The sequence below is a fragment of the Ambystoma mexicanum genome, chromosome 5q (genome assembly GCF_040938575.1).
Source record: "Ambystoma mexicanum isolate Mex_15411 chromosome 5q, UKY_AmexF1_1, whole genome shotgun sequence".
NCBI classification, from domain to species: Eukaryota; Metazoa; Chordata; class Amphibia; order Caudata; family Ambystomatidae; genus Ambystoma; species Ambystoma mexicanum.
Window position 1 is genome coordinate 221,255,104 of NC_090933.1, and position 16,661 is coordinate 221,271,764.

Genomic DNA, 16,661 nt, shown 5'->3' on the forward strand with positions numbered 1-16,661 from the left:
GGGAGAGTCATTAAGGCAGAGCCGCGCATTGGAGAAATAGAGGCTGCCATCTGTTAGCAAACTCTGGAGTCCTCCGAAACACCAATGCTTATTGGATCTTGAAACAGATGTGTGATGCTTTGAAATCTAAGTGGGAGGACATCGGAAATCACTGTAGATGGAATAACAGGGTACGCGCGATTCCTGGTACAGTGGGAGATTCAGATCCCTGGACTATGTCTACACTCTCTTCCACTCACTTGTTGGGCTTTTTTTAAAGATGACGCTATTGAGTTGCCCCATACCCATCAACTTCGGGGATCCTCTGGGGATTTGGCTAACTCTCTGACCAATGTTCTCAGCCGGGTTCACTTCTTGTACCTCAAACAGAGGATAATGGATGCGGCCCAACTCACCACGAGTCTGACCTTTCAGTGGACAGTGAAGTATTTCAGGACTTTCCTAAGGTTGCAGTTCAAAAGCGTTGGATGTTCCAACCGCTCATGGTTCGGTTTAGGAAGGAGGGAATGTGCTACAAATGCGGTTTCCCTACTGCCTTGATCTTTACACTTGTGGGGAAAACAGCAAGTGATCAAATCATCCCTGGAAGTGGAAAATCTTCTTTCCAGGTGGTCCGTTGACCGTCTCGCAGAGTGAAACCTCATCTACACAGGGTAATCCAAAGCTACACAGGAAGCTTTTGTCCATGGTGGGCAAGACTCAGAAGCCTAGCAGGGGTCAAGTGAACATTATGGCATTAGACCTGGGCTATGGAGATAATAGTTCTACATTTTGGCCGTTTTTTAAAAATGTCTTTCTCTTTTCTTTTTTTGGAATTGAATTGATATTGGATTTAATTGATATTTTATTTGTATCTCGCTCTTACACAAGTGTTTCAGAGCACCACAAGGCAAGGAAGGGGAACAAGGGAGAACAAAAACAACTAGGCCCAATGACATTAAGAACGCGCAAGTGCATGGGAGAGGGAAAGGGGAAAAGTGCATGGAAGAGGGGAGAAGTGGAAAGTGCCAATCAATGGAAAACAGATCAATAACAAAACAAATTAATAAATAATAAAAAGCAACACACAGTGCTAGTGCAGCCAGCAAGTGGCATGTGCTGGGTTTATGGCAGTAGACAGGGTATGTCTCATAAGTGCACGAAAAAGGGGGGACTGTATGGTTACAGATACAGCCCCCAGTGCAAGGGATTGCCAAGATGCAGTGTGGGTGGGTGGCAGGGTAAGCAGATACCTGGACACGGAAGTCAGAGGGTAGGCCAGGTGCACAGTGCCGAGAGAAACAAGATCAGCAGGGTAGAAGTGGGGCGAAGGCAGAAGCAAAGAGGAAGGTCTTGAGGTGCTTCCGGAACCGGAGATGGTTCTCCTCACGTTTCAGAGTGGCAGGGAGGCTGTTCCAGAGGGAGGCCCCAGCCAGAGCTCTACTTCCAGCTGGTTTCTATGGAAAACGACTGACCCTGAGCGAGTTAGAGGTAGAGGAGCGAAGAGCACGAGAGGGGAGGTATTTACGGATGGACAGCTGAAGTATTTTCTGACCCAGGCCCCAGAAAGCCTTGTGGACAATGCAAAGGATTCTGTGTAATCCTTGCATCCACAGCAGGCAAGTGGAGAGATTTCATGGCTGGAGAGATACAATCCCAGGGCTTAAGGCCAAGGAGAAGTCTTGCAGTCCTGTTCTGGATGAGTTGCAAAAGGCAGATAGTACAGCCAGGCAGATTTAGAAAGAGGCTGTTACAATAGTCCAACCTAGAGAGAACTAGGGCTCAGGAGACAGTGAGCTTCTGGGGGAATGAGAGGAAAGGAAGAGTACCTCTGAGGAGGTGCAGTAGGAAGTTTGACTTGTTAGAGACATCAGAGATGTGGGCAGAGAAGGAAAGCGTGGAATCAAAGATGACCCTGAGGTTCTGAAACTCGTGGGTGGGGGTAGGAGGAGGACCAAGGGAGGCCGGGCCACAGAGTGAGGGGAAAGGAGGGGGAGGTGGTTCTGATGGGTTTTGTTGTGAAATGGGTTAAAACTGGATACAAGGCCACTAGTGTCACAATAATTTTTTATTGTACCCAAATACTTACATTTGGCGTTGATATATCTTTGCTTAGATTTGTATCAATCCATCTAGGTTTAGGGTTCCCACCCTTAAAGTACAGAGACTTAATTCTCCTAGCAAATGTTGGTCCGTCCTACAAAGACTCAGTGACAATGGTTGTTCCATTGCCTTACTACGTGAGACCCACCTATGTCCATCTGATGTATCCGACTCTTCCTCTGCCAATATGTGGCATCTAGTGTCTCTAAGAGGGGAGGTACCGGGATACTATTTGCCAATGATACCCCATTCATGGAATTGGAAGTCACACGTGGCGTAGGTTTGTGTGGGTTAAAGGCCTGCTGTTGGGGCACCTGCTTTTATAGTCTCTCTTTACACTTCGAATGAAAGACAGGACCTGTTCCTCACTGATTTATTGTCTGAAGTGTTTCACTTTATTGAGCGGGCACTGATGATTTGGGGGAGTTCAACCTGGTGTCTGATTCTAACTTAGACAAGACCCACCCACCTCCGTTACCGATCTTAGATATGCCCTGGCCATACGGAAGCTATTTCTTGAAATCAACTTGGTTGATCTTCGGAGGATATTTCATGATGGGTATGATGACTACAAACATTTCTCAGATGTGCACAGAACCTTCTCGAGGATTGTTCTTCTCCTGGTCTCTCCCTCTTAGGTGCCCTGTATCGCTGAGTTACATAACTCTAGTCGTATCCTCTCGGGTCATGCCCCTGTAAAACTAGTGTTGCTTGAGCATAGGCTTTCCCCTGCTCTTAGACCACCCTGGAAACTGCATAAGCCGGCCCTTGGGGACATGGCAATGAGAGATGCTTTTGCAAAGGTGTATGTTGGCTATTTAGGAAAAATGCTGACAGTGCGGTCCCGGTTGCAATTGTGTGGGACTCATTGACGGCAGTGATCAAGGGTAATTTATAGCACACACTGCAGCATGTACCAAGAGAAATACAATTCTCTGGGATACAATTGAGGGGGAGGTTTGAAATGAGGAGTCGATCCATAAGCAGTCAGACTCCGCAAAAGCCATAAGACAATTGCGCCTGGCACAAAATAAGCTTGAGAATCACTGGGCTGGGCATAGGGCTCAAGCGATTATTCACACAAAGCAGCCTTATTATGCCAAAGGCAATAAAGGAAACACATTCTTGGCTTGCAAGGTAAAAGCCATACAGACTAGAAACACCATCACAGGGTAGGCAAAAAAGGATGGGAGGATACAATATTTGCAACAAGGCAAAGTGGATATAGTTGAAAGGTATTTTGCTGTGGAATTAACAGTGAGTCTTCCCACTCCCACGGCAAGCACTTATTGTCAACTGACAAATCTTACTAAGTTGACAAAAGATGACCGGGAGGCATTGGACACTGTGATTATGGTAGAGGAAGAGGAGATAGCTGCTACTATCACCTCTCTTAAAAACAGAACCCCTGGACCTGATGGTTTCTCAGCTTCCTGTTATAAGATACTCCAGACCCAGCTGATTAAACACCTGACTAAATTATTTAACACATTTCTGATGTCAGGGGCAGTGCCCCTCTAATGGGTGAGTCTACAAATATCCTAGTGTTAAAACAGAGAAAGACCCCTAGGACTTTCAATCATGCAGACCGGTTATGTTAGTGAACCTCAATGCTAAACTTTACTCTAAAATATTGGCCGATAGGCTAGCCAGCGTCCTGCCTCATCTGCTTGTCACTGACCAGGCTTGGTTTTTCCTTGGGTGTTGTACGCATGACAATATCAGGCTGAATCTTATTCCAGTAATTTTGGTGCATAGAGAGATATAATGGGAACACATGAACTCCATCCGATACTACGGTATTTATTACAATTACAATATCCAGAGTTATTGCTACTATTCCAGTGCAAGCAGATGTACTTACTCAAAAGAGACAATTAGGACACCAACCCATGTGGGACCCTAATACATATAAGAGATGTACCAATAATATTCTGCCCAAAACACTACCCATATTTTCATCATGGCACACCTGTAGTACCAGCCCATGAGTCCATTGATATCACGATATTTCCAGGAAACACTCCCCTTGCATGTCCTCAAGTTTCAAAATGATCTGCCTCGGCATCGCCAGCTAATATGTCCCAGCTCCCGCATCACAGATCCCATGAACAAAACCTCCCATGTTGCACCATTTCACCATAGTGACATATCCATGCAGCACTTACTACATACCCACAGTTTCCCCATGATAAAAGATGGTCAAGTTTCCAAAGATATTATGTATTTCAGTTCATGAAATCTGACATGTCCCTTAAGCTTTAGCAATATGGCATCTGCCCTGAGGTGCACAAACATGACATGACTCTGCTTGGAAGAAATGACATGACCCCATTGCAAGCATAAGATATTTTCCAATGTATACCAACATTCTACGTTCCCTAACTTCCGCCACCTAAAGGTTCCCAGTAAAAACAATGGCCCTCATTCCGAGTTAGGACTACACCATGGAGTAAATAGCTCCATGGTTGGCAACCATGGAGCTATTTACTCCATGGAATACCGGCATGGTGAATGGAGTAATTACCGGTCCATTCCAAGGTTGGATGGACCGGTAATTCCCCATTCACCATAGCCCTTCCCCATCCCCATTTCTGCCCCCTAGGGCTCAATGGGAATGGGGAAGGAGGTAATTACGGCACCGTAAATTACGGTGCCGTAATTTACTCCAAGGTCACTTTGCGGGTCCCGTAATTTACTCCTGCTAAAAGCAGGAGGTAAAGAGGGACCCGCAAAGGGAACTCGGAATACGGAGGTAAGGGATTACCGCCATCGATGCCCTTACAGGCGCCGGTAATCCCTTACCTCCAACCTCGGAATGACCCCCAATATCTTTGACATGTTTTCAGAATAATGGTTGGTGTCACAATATGGAATAACTCCTAGTTACAAAAATAGGATATGGCAAGTTGTTAGAGCAATGCCACATGTCCTCCAGTTGCAACATGACATGTAGATGATTGAGGAGATGCCAAGGTACTGGACAATCCATTTCTTCTTCTCTGGCATTTTTCTGTGGCCCAAAATTTGGACCAAGGCGCCAGACCTCTGCCAAGATGTGGAGATAGTTGGCAGGATTCTCGAGGCTTCACATATGCGTGGTAATATTTAAACCTCAGCATGCACATTCTTTTCTGCTGCCCTCTGCTTGGATACACTTGGCAGGCACACTGGGAAAACAAACATTGGCAAAGTCAACCATCTGGGCTTTTGTTTGGGCATGGAATAGGCATTTGACAGACACTACCTAATACCAAGCCATAGAATAGCAACGACTGGAAAATGGTGTGATTACCTGGACACATGATAAAATTGCCTGGAAAATTCCAACTAATTCAATAAATTCACAAACACTGCTTTGCCAATGCTTATTTTTAACAGGGCTTCCGTGCAAGGAACAGACATACATCGAGTGACTGAAGGCGCATTTGAGAGAAGGGAGTGACAGGTATGAAGTGGGAAACACCAACGAGATTAGCATTGCCATGGTCAGATAGTGGGTGGCTAAATAACCAAACAGCAAACACACAGCATGTGGCCCTCCTCACATGTCAGCCTCCCTCTAGTTATACTCCAATACAATAGGTTGGCTTACAGGTGGTTCTTTAATGCCTCCTTTGGGACAATGTTTCTGTCGTTGGGTGATAAAAGGCAACATAAACATTGCTAGTTTATATTTGGTTGCCTGTGACATGGAAACATGCAGAATTCTATGTCCTGTATTTTTGTATTCCCCTGGGAAATTATAGGCAGAATGTAAATTTCAAGTCATCTGAGATGTTTAGTATATTGTTTTAACAGAACAAGATATCATTTAGGTGCTACTCTAAATGAGAAGAGGCTACATAGCATATTCAGGTTACATAGGACAGAATATCTCACGCAGCTTCGTGTACAATGAACCTAACAATATGGCCTCTGGTTCACCTAAACTGTATGTTAATGCAGAGCTCAGCTTTCTGAATTCCAAACGTCCTGTAATTCTTCATTATGACTAAGGCATTCAAAAGGCTAATGGTGCATTTGTGTTTAGAATAAAAGAAAATAAATCAAAATACATTCCAAACTCATGATTTCCTTGGCCCTGTTTTTTAAGTGTAGCTGGAAGGCCAACCTAGTAAGAGATTGATGAACACATGGTCAGTCAGCAATGATTACTTCAAATAGCAGAGGCCTCAAACAGACCCTAAAGTCTGATCTAGCAGAGGCATCAGGACTCATGCAGAATGTGCCTGCTCCATTAATAAAATACCCTTTTATTCATGGAAAGCAGATATTTTCAATGATAACAATGATAACAGTTTGCTAGCTATATTGTGCAATACAACATCTGTGCTAAATAATTTGTTTAAAAAAGAAAGAGAAAGGGGAAATACCGTATGGCTGTAGTTTTTGGAATCCTTTGTCCATTTTAAGATAGACTTTAATTCAGGGGAACAAGGGGAATGACATACATATAAAAAAGGATATATTAAAAATGGTGTATTAGTTATGCACACTGCCAAAGACACATAAAGGATGTTTCCGTATTAAGAATGTCCTTGCAAATCGATTATTCATATGAATAGTTCATTTCAATTTAAATTTCTAAGGGGAGGGCTACCTCAAAGCTAACACATGACATACAGAGTTATAAGGGGCCAAAGCAAAAAGAGGAGGATCCTTGTGTGTGTGTGGGTCAAGGAAACATATCATAGGCTCTTTCCATTCCACAATTGCTGGATCAAATGATGCTGCATGGATGGACTTTGCAGGGAATTTCATTTCAAACATACAGGAAGAGATGGGAATTTTGGGAAAACAGAAAATAAAGAGTGCCTGTTCTATGGGGGAGGGGAAAACAGAAAATAAAGAGTGCCTGTTCTATGGGGGAGAAGAAGATTGGGATTCAACCTAGAAGTAGCTGATGGAAAATCTCCTAAGAAGCCATGTTCTAGATGGTGATGAATGCAGAGGCCTTTCCCAAGACAGAGCAAGATTACTTCAGAAGGAGTTTGGTGGCAGGTGGACAGACTGAAAGGTAGTGCCGGTCTGGCAGTGATGCCTGGAGTTAGTTCATGCCCATTCCTGACAAAGACAACCCAGAAGTCACTGTAATAATCCCACAGGTTTTAGTGAAATATCCTAAAAATTAATGTATTAAATCCCAGATAGTAATTAAAAGTATTTTAGGGGAATTTTGTTTGTAAGCCATGTTACTGAAAGAAGGAATACAGTGCAAGATATATGTGCCATGGTATGGATATTTACAATGTAAACCCTTGGTAGTTTCACCATAAGAAAGATTGAATTTAGCAAGGAGTCATTAGACATCCCAAATTGAACTTGGAATGCTAAGTATTTCTGACTGGTATCTGCCTTTATCAATGAAGTGATTGAAATCTATTCTTACATGAACATGTTCAACTGGGGTGTTGAGAGGGTGGATCTGATTCTAGAGGTGTTCTTGTCCCAGCATTCTGAAAAGAAATATAATTCCTGATTTTACACCTTTAGAATAGCTGTAACCAAGTTAACCCCCCAAAACATTATTGTATTTACGCCTAAGCTAGAAATCAATAGTGTGACACACATAGTGTTCAGCATTTTAGAGGTGAATCATTCCTACAGTAAGAAAGTCATATGTCCAACCAATATTTTTCTATGTGAATTGTTCTGTTTCAAAATGTATTCTAAGAATGGTTTTATCTTTTTGACTCTAACAACAAATGTCAATGTGTATGTTTATATTGGAGGGTATTTTATTCTTTGTCTAGAAACGTTATTCATGTTTGTTTTTCTACGCATTGATGCTTGTGCATACTGTGAATGTAAACATACGTGAGACAACAGAAGCTTGGGCATGCTCTATTCTGTAGACAAACTGCCTGTATTTCAGTGGAATTTTGTGGGTGACGTCCCAAGCCCTAAAAGTTAGAACCACATCTATTTCCTTGATTTATTATTCTCAGTAAAATAGGATATTCAGATTAAACAAAGCCTGTTTCTTGTGCCATATTGTGAGTTTGGGTTATTAAACATGGGATATTTCTACATAAAATGTATCAAAGACTAGACTTGTAAATATATTACATATGTAGAAGTCATTAACGTAAGCATCAGTCTGAGGGTTTCACTATTTTTTTCTGTCCTGTCATATATATATATATATTTAGGGCTCCTCCATGGATTTCCGTTGTCTAGGGTCTATTGAATTAACTTTGCAAGATGGCCCTGGTTCTTTGTTTGCGAATTTTGGTCACCCTTCTAACTAAATTACTCCCCCACCTGTGGCCATGCCATGACTGGCCCCCATTGCTCTACAGGCACCAAGATAGGGAGCTTTGCTTGCACTGTGTTACTTCATTTCGATTTTAGAAATAAGAATCAAGCGAAAGAGTTTCTGGCAGATGGCCTGACTGGAGAAATAGTCCAAATGCGACCACAGTGACTCTGTAGCTTTCATGACCCCAGCCCTCCCGGCGACGACGCCCTCCAAAAGTGCAGGCGCACAGGCCTCGCCTCCTGTGAAATAACATAACCAATGAATACATAGATGCAATTGCCACGTTTTGTGTGTTGTTGTTTTTTGTTTATGGTGAAGAGGAGAGCTGCCGCAACTCCAGCAGCATCATTGGGAAAGACCACACCACCCCCCTAATACCGCAGCACCCAGGTACATTTCCTAGTTTGCCAAACATGGCCCGTCTACCACTGATGTGTTCTGAAACCTCATCTGGACATTTCATTCAATTTAAGGCAGGGCAAGAACTTTAAAACAATCTGCTTTCAACCATAACTAGATTTTCTGTATTTTGGTCAAGACCATTGCGAATACATTGAGGTAACGAGGGGTATGAAAGAACAGCTTTTGTGAATGAATGGCGCAGCAGTTTTACACGAAATGCAAGTGTGGTCTGGATGTGTATTTGCTCATAAACACCGGCTTTTGTACTGTGTTTGATCCCAAAAATAAATGCTTGCATGCTTTGAGTGATATTAACATAGACTCTCTGCATGTGGTCAATTAAGAATGTTTTTTTTTGTCATGTTACTGTTCATCAGTGCTGGGGGAGGCAGCAGAGCTTCAGGCAGCTAAAGCGACATTGCACATCTGTACATTGCATCCAGCCTCTGGAATGAGACAAGGCCAGGCGCAAGCATGATTTATTCTTTGCCACCGCATTCCTGATGAATTTGTTCAGAAGTAATGAAAATGGATGCGTTTCCTCCCCTCCGTATTTTGTCTGTGTTATTAATAATAATGCATGTCCCAGTTTTTTCCGCGTCTTTGTATCTAGGTATGGATAATTAAGTTTACACTGCGCTTAGGCAGACCCGTGCACAGTCACAGAAGACTGCTGCAAGGAGCCTATTCAAAAGGGGAACACCAGCACTACAAGACATTTCTCTCCCAGAAACAACGTACTATCTTTTGAGCGAATTATGTCTTAATAGAAAAGTTCATGTGAAAATATTAAAGTAAGAGAATACGTCCCGTCAATCAAGAAGTAGTGGCAACGCCAAGGCACAAGTACATTTCCGATTGGAGCGACAGGAATGTTGATAGGGATGAAGTAACACACAAAGGCTCCATAACTATTTTCAAAATATTCCGTCTCCATCAAATGAAAAGGGTATTTTTAAATAAATAAACAAACCCTACTCCAGCTTGGCGTTGTCCCCCTTATCACTTAATTTATGTGCTGCTCATCGCGGTTGCACAGCAATATACTTTGGAAACGATTCACAGTTATGGCTGGGATATATGCCATCTGTAAGTTATGCCTATGTACGTTTGTAAGTTATGACTGGACAGGGTATTACATTTCAATGTATCATTGCAGTCCGAAACGTGTGCCTCACGGGCGGACTGGGAAGGGGCGCAGGGTGCAATTGCCGGCCAGTCTGGCTGAGCTGTTGCTCTCTGGGTCAGAGATGTAAAATGTAAACAATAAATGTAAAAAATGATTGAAAAAGACAACATCCTTCCGATTTCAGCCTGACTCGAATGAATCGAGGCTGCAAGATCGGCGCGGATTCTGTGTAGATTTCAGCAATGCCGTAGTTGCGTGTCGGTGTCCGCAGAGAGTGAGCAAGAGGGCAAAGAGTCTACTCTGAAGGAGCATGTTTATACTGGCCAGCAGCAACGTGCACGTTACAATACAGGTGCTGGGACCCTGGAGGATGGTAATGTTGGCACCACTGCTCCCCATACACCATGTGTCTGTTACTATCCACAGCAGCTGATCGCACCTCCGACTTGCCAAGGAAGTAAGCGTCCATATCTTATGATGAGAGTTTGTCTTCAGTTCCATTCCATAACAAGGCTTTCCCTATGTTCTGGTGAATTTTGTGTTCACCATTGGTTTCATTAGAAAGAGTGTAATAGCCTGAGTATCAACAATGAATCTTACTGTTCGGTGGCCATGGAAATGACTGTTGGATTGTCTGTGGTACTTACTTTTGGGAGCAATAAAAAAAAACAGGATAATGTACCATTCACGTATTAATAGTAGACCACAAACTGAGAGGGTCATTCAGAGTTGGGTGGATTTTTTAAAAATTAAATACAGCTGAGGAAGGTTATCACCTCCGTCTGTAGTATTTCTGAAAATCCACCAAATTAAAAGTTTACCGCCAGCAGAGGTGGTATTTATGGAATACCGTCAGAGCTATTAAAGAAATACCACTTCTACCAGTGGTAACATAAAATGTTTTTTAAAAAAAACATTTTTGTCCAACCATTCTCACCATCAATGTGATTATAGAAATTGATTATGTATAGTAGTGGTTCCTACCACCACTGGTAATGTATGCAATTCTGACCCTTTTATGAATTACATGACTATGGTGGTGAGAGGGGGACAATCAGAGCGGGCCACCATTTCACCCCCTTAACATGGCTCTTTGCAAAACCGTTGTTCACTCTCTTGAAGGGAACCACCTGCATTTAGAGTGAAAACAAAGGGGGTAATTCATAGATTTCGGTACAGAGGCAGCGTACGCGAGCAGCGCAGAGAGGGAGCGTGCGCTATGGTGCGCCAGCGGTGTGCGCTAAACAGCATTCTGGCGCACCACGTATTCATGGAATTCCCAAGCCATTTTGAGTGCTGGCGCAGAGAACATCCCGCAGCGCCAGTTACGCCCCCAAGAACGCCCCTTGTGCAAGGAAAAGGCATTGAAATCCCCAATGCAGCGCTGCGCTAACCCTGCACCAGCTTACATCACGTGAAAATACTACGCGCACCCTGCTCACGGCACCCAAAAGCGTGAAAATGTACTGGCGCACCCCTCGGAACACGCATACCCCGCTCGCGCCGGGTAAATTGCATAGAAAAATTACCCCCTGTGGTGTGGGCTGCCTGCGAGGCATGCCCAGGGTGGATGGGCTGCCTGTGGGGCATGGGGAGGGTGAGTGGGCTGCCTGTTGGGCCTGGCCAGGGTGGATGGGGTGCCTCAGTGTATTTCGGGGGTGCGCAGGGAGTTTCACACGCGATAGGCCTTGGTCGAGAGCGGGCTATGTGTATTTCGGGGTTATGCGGGAAGTTTCACACACGATAGGGCTTGTGCGAGCGGGGTACGTGTAATTGGGTGGTACACTGGGAGTTTCACACACGATAGGGCTTGTGCGAGCGGGGTACGTGTATTCTGAGGGGTGCGCGGGGAGTTTTATACGCGATAGGCCTTGTGAGAGCGGGGTACGTGTCTCTTGGGGGTGTGTGTGAAGTTTCACATGTGATATTCCAGGCGAGAGCGGGGTACGTGTATTTTGGGGGTGCGCATGAAGTTTCACATGCGATAGGGCTTGTGCAAGCGGGGTATGTGCATTTGGGGGGTGCGCGGGAAGTTTCACACGCGATAGGGCTTGTGCGAGCGGGTTACGTGTATTTGTGGGGTACGCTGGGAGTTTCACATGCGATAGGCCCTGTGCGAGCAGGGTAAGTGTATTCTGAGGGGTGCGCGGGGAGTCCTACATGCGATTTTGCTAGCGTGAGAGAGGTACGTGTATTCGGAGGGGTGCGCTGGGAGTTTCACATGCAATTTCGCAAGCACGAGAGGGGTACGTGTATTCTGAGGGGTGCACGGGGAGTTTTACATGCAATTTGGCATTGTGTGCCCTCCCGGGTGTGCGGTTTCCCCCTCCCCATGCCCTGCAGGCAGTCCACACCACAGGGGACTACCCTACAACCCTCACCATGCCCTGCAGTCAGCCCACATGGCACCATGCACTTGTGAGCACACTTGTGAGCCCCGACTCATGTCTCCCAACCATCCACCCACCCCCAGTGACGGGCACCTGGCAGCAGGCCCCGACTCATGTCCCCCAGCACCCCCACCCACCCAGCATTGACGGGCACCTGGCAGCAGGCCCCGACTCATGTCCCCCTGCACTCCCACCCACCCAGCATTGACGAGCACCTGGCAGCATTCCCCAACTCATGTCCCCCTGTACTCCCACCCACCCAGCATTGACGGGCACCTGGCAGCAGGCCCCGACTCATGTCCCCCTGCACCCCCACCCACCCAGCATTGACGGGCACCTGGCAGCAGGCCCTGACTCATGTCCCCCTGCACTCCCACCCACCCAGCATTGATGGGCACCTGGCAGCATGCCCCTTCTCATGTCCCCCTCCACCCCCACCCAGCATTGACGGGCATCGAGCAGCAGGCCCCGACTCATGTCCCCCTGTACTCCCACCCACCCAGCATTGACGGGCACCTGGCAGCAGGCCCCGACTCATGACCCACCCAGCATTGACGGGCACCTGGCAGCAGGCCCGACTTATGTCCCCCCCAACACGTCATCCCGATCCACACACATGGCCCTTATGACCACCCAAATACCACCCCATGCCAACCCAGTCCAAACACCCAACCAAGTATTCCATCCACTCCACATTGAAATCCCCATCACATGATACATCCCAAATGGCAAGTATGCACATCAATACATGTCTGACACACACACACAATGGGTGCAAGTGAATGAGAAAACCCACATCGTGACATGCATGAAACCAATGAGAGAATACCACACAAATGAAGTATGAAACCAAAATGTATTAAAAATAAAACCAAGGGAATGAAAGAAAATCACACAATAATAGAAATAATAAACAAAAGGCTGCATGTCCAACATAAATGAAATAAAATATATGAATGCTGCATCAAAATAAATCCAAATGAAAATGTCTCCAAAGAGTTCGTCCATCAAACAAAATCCAAATGAAAAAAAAAAATCCATTGCTCCATGGTAAAAAATTAAAAAAATGTAGTCCAATCCAGTCTTCAACTATATACAATTTCCAAATCCAGGGTCCATAAGCACAACAATCCAAATGAAAGCTACAAAAAACCCTACCTAATAAACAACTACATACAAAAAGGTGGGGCATAGTCCATGCACCCCAAATAAAATGAAAACATAAAGCAAACCTAACACTAATTAACTATATACAATGGCGGCGGGCAAGTCCCAAGGCTCACTTGTTGATTTCCCAGGACAGGACATCATCGAACTCCTGTTCAACGTCCTGGAGGCAGGCCTGTTTCCAGGCCCCGAGGTCTCGCACGAATAACGCCATGTCCACCTCCAACTCCCTGAGAATTTCCTCGAGGCACTCAGCCCGCCTCAGCGCCCTGCGCATGGAGTTCCCCGCCCTGACCATAGTGAGCCGTGCCTCTTCCGCCCGCCGCCGCTCCGCATCTATTTGCTGGCCCAACCGCTGCCACACGGAAGACATTCCCAATCCAGGGTCCTCCTGCCCTCGGGCCGATGCCTGCCCATTTGATGTTGATGGCCCAGAGCCATCATTGCTCCCACCTTGAGCCTGCTGCTGCCGTGCATGTGCCCTGCCTGTTGATGCCTGCACGTCCTCCCCCTGCTGGGGTCCAGTTGCTGGGGTGACCACCTCTGCTGGACCTCCGACTCCCAACTGTGGCAGGCATGTGTCCTCCACCAGCCTGGCCGCTGGGTCAGAGACAGCTCCACAGGGCACCCAGGTGATACTTGGGCCGGAAGATGGCACGAGGACGACTGGTGCATATGGGGCTCAGTTGAGGAGGGGTTTGGTACAAGGTCCAGCAGACGGAGGAACCCAGCACTGGTGACCCGTCCTAGTAGGTCGACCCGGTCAATGAGGCATCCCAAATAACATGCAGAGTCCTCACGAAAACCCTGCACGTCATCCCGGATGCCCCGTTGACGCAACGCCACCCCAGCCAGGACAGGCTCAACACGGTCCCGGATTGCCACGTCCGCAGGGAGAGGAAGGCTAGTTGTTGTTCGCGCATCCCCTCCCTGCGAACGGGTCTGGACGAAGGCATCCCTGCTGGTGCAGGATGATGCAGTCACGGGATCGGGGACAGGATTACACACAGGCACCTCCGCGGTGGCCTGTGCTCTTCCTGTTCCTGCCCTTGGACTTCACCACTAGCACCAGTGGAATCCCCATCCAGATCCCATGTGTGGCCCCTCCACGGCCTCCTCCTCAACCAAACCCACCACCAACCTGGATGGCGCCCTGCCATCTTCCTCCATCGGACCCTGTGCGGTCTCAGCTGCCCCTTCTGCTGCCGAGGAGTCCACCTCCGCCTCTTGGACCTACCCTCGGCAGCTGCGGCCACGGACGCGGCACCAGACTCCTCACTCCCCGACAAGATGACAATATGGGAGGGGAGCTGGGCCTTGCGTCTCCGGCTGGCGATGGGATCCCTGCCGCCGTGCTCCACAGCACTGTCTCCGCCCTCTTCATCAATTGATGCTGCAGACAGGGAGAGACAGACCACAGCCATCAGGGCACTGTACAATGGTCTGATACACACATGACAGTTGCAGATGAGTGGCACTCTCATACTTCACACATGGCATCACACTCCCCAACACACATATCATTTCAACCCACACACATGCGCAAATTAACAGGAATGTTGCAGAAGGCAGCACCATCCATACACATACAACAGCATGAGCATCCGAAGGTTAGCCTGATGTCACATGTAACACGGGGAGTGCCAAACACATGCACACACGCCACCAGACATACATGCATATGCACATCTCCACCACCTGTCGCAGTTAAATCATTGGCATCCATGTCACATCTGCCAATCAGCCTCCTACATGTCGGTGTCACATGCGTCCATGGTGTATCACAGTGGCACACATGTCAAATATACACACATGCACATGTACATTGTAAACATACATGAAGGTGGAAGCAGCATCCATGTGTCACACCACAGCCATGCCACAGTACATCCACATAATTCAAAACATGTGTGTACCGACACATGCATTTGGGCACCATGTATTTGAACTCATACACCATTGATGTGCCTCACATATGACTGGACTCACATGCGGCAAGCTCATGTCCCTGTACATACACATCCATACATGGGTCTTCCAAGACATATGTCCAACCTGCACACTCATGCCACACCTCGACATGCACAGCGTCCAATCAGTAGGCATGGTCGCTTACCGCTCGACTCCGGATCGGTCTGCCTCTGAAGGATCTGCGGGGGAGCGCTGGGTTTATGCATTCCAGGACCCTCATCTGGATGTTGCTAAGGCAGACCCGGCACCCCTCTGCATGCTTTCCCTTCAAGAGGCGCCGGGCCTTGCTGAGGGTCCTGGACCTGAAGTCCTCCAGCACTTCCAGACGTGTTGCATGTCGCGGGCTACCACCCCCTCCTCGTTGATGGGAGCCACGATGTCTGTCCAGATCCTCTTCCATCCTTCATTGTCGGTGCGTGAACTTCCAAAGAGGGCATCATAATGCCCCAGGACTTGCTCTACCAGGATACTAACTTCTGCGGCACTGAAGCTGGTAGCCCTCTGCCTCTCTGGCTGGGGGTTGCCAGTGGTCTCTGATGTTGTTTCCCCCGACATGGCAACCCCCGAGGCAGGTGTGGGTGGGCAACTGGGTCCAAACTGGCACAGGATTACTCCCAGGCTGACTTCCATGTCACCAAGTCAAAGCCATGTGTGGCAGTGAAAGTTGCTGTCACCAGGCCCCGTGGATCTGGGGCAGCAATGTCATCTGCTGCCCCAAGTGGCCAGGGTGAGGAGGCTGCAGGGGCAGCTTCAGCTCAATCCACCCCAGCTCTGAGTCTCCCAGCCGGGACAGTGTTGGTCCAAGTCCATCACACTGAGGTTGGTCCTGCCAACATCTCCCAGCAGCCAATGCCTGCAGTGAGACCTTTGGTCATCGTGCCTTTGGCTACTTCCAGTGCCCAGTCCACCTGCGCTTCAGCCCCTACAAACCAAAGCGGCGTAAGCCACTCAGGGTCCGCACCACATTCCAAGAGGAAGAAGGGTGCTCTTGCGGTACAGGCTGGGACCCCAGAAAAGGCTCCCCCTCCGGTACGTCAAGGAAGCGTAGTTTCAATGATGCAGAACTAGACGCACTTGTGGGCTACGTGTCGGCACATGGCCACGAAATGCTTGTGAATGGAGGGTGCAAGACTACGACTGCTCAACGTAGGGCCCACTGGCAGTGCATCGCAGCTGATGATTGCTCTAAGCGGTGGAATGACCTCAAACGCAGAGCAAAGAACAAGCTGGCTTCCAATCATGCCTCTACTCTGGT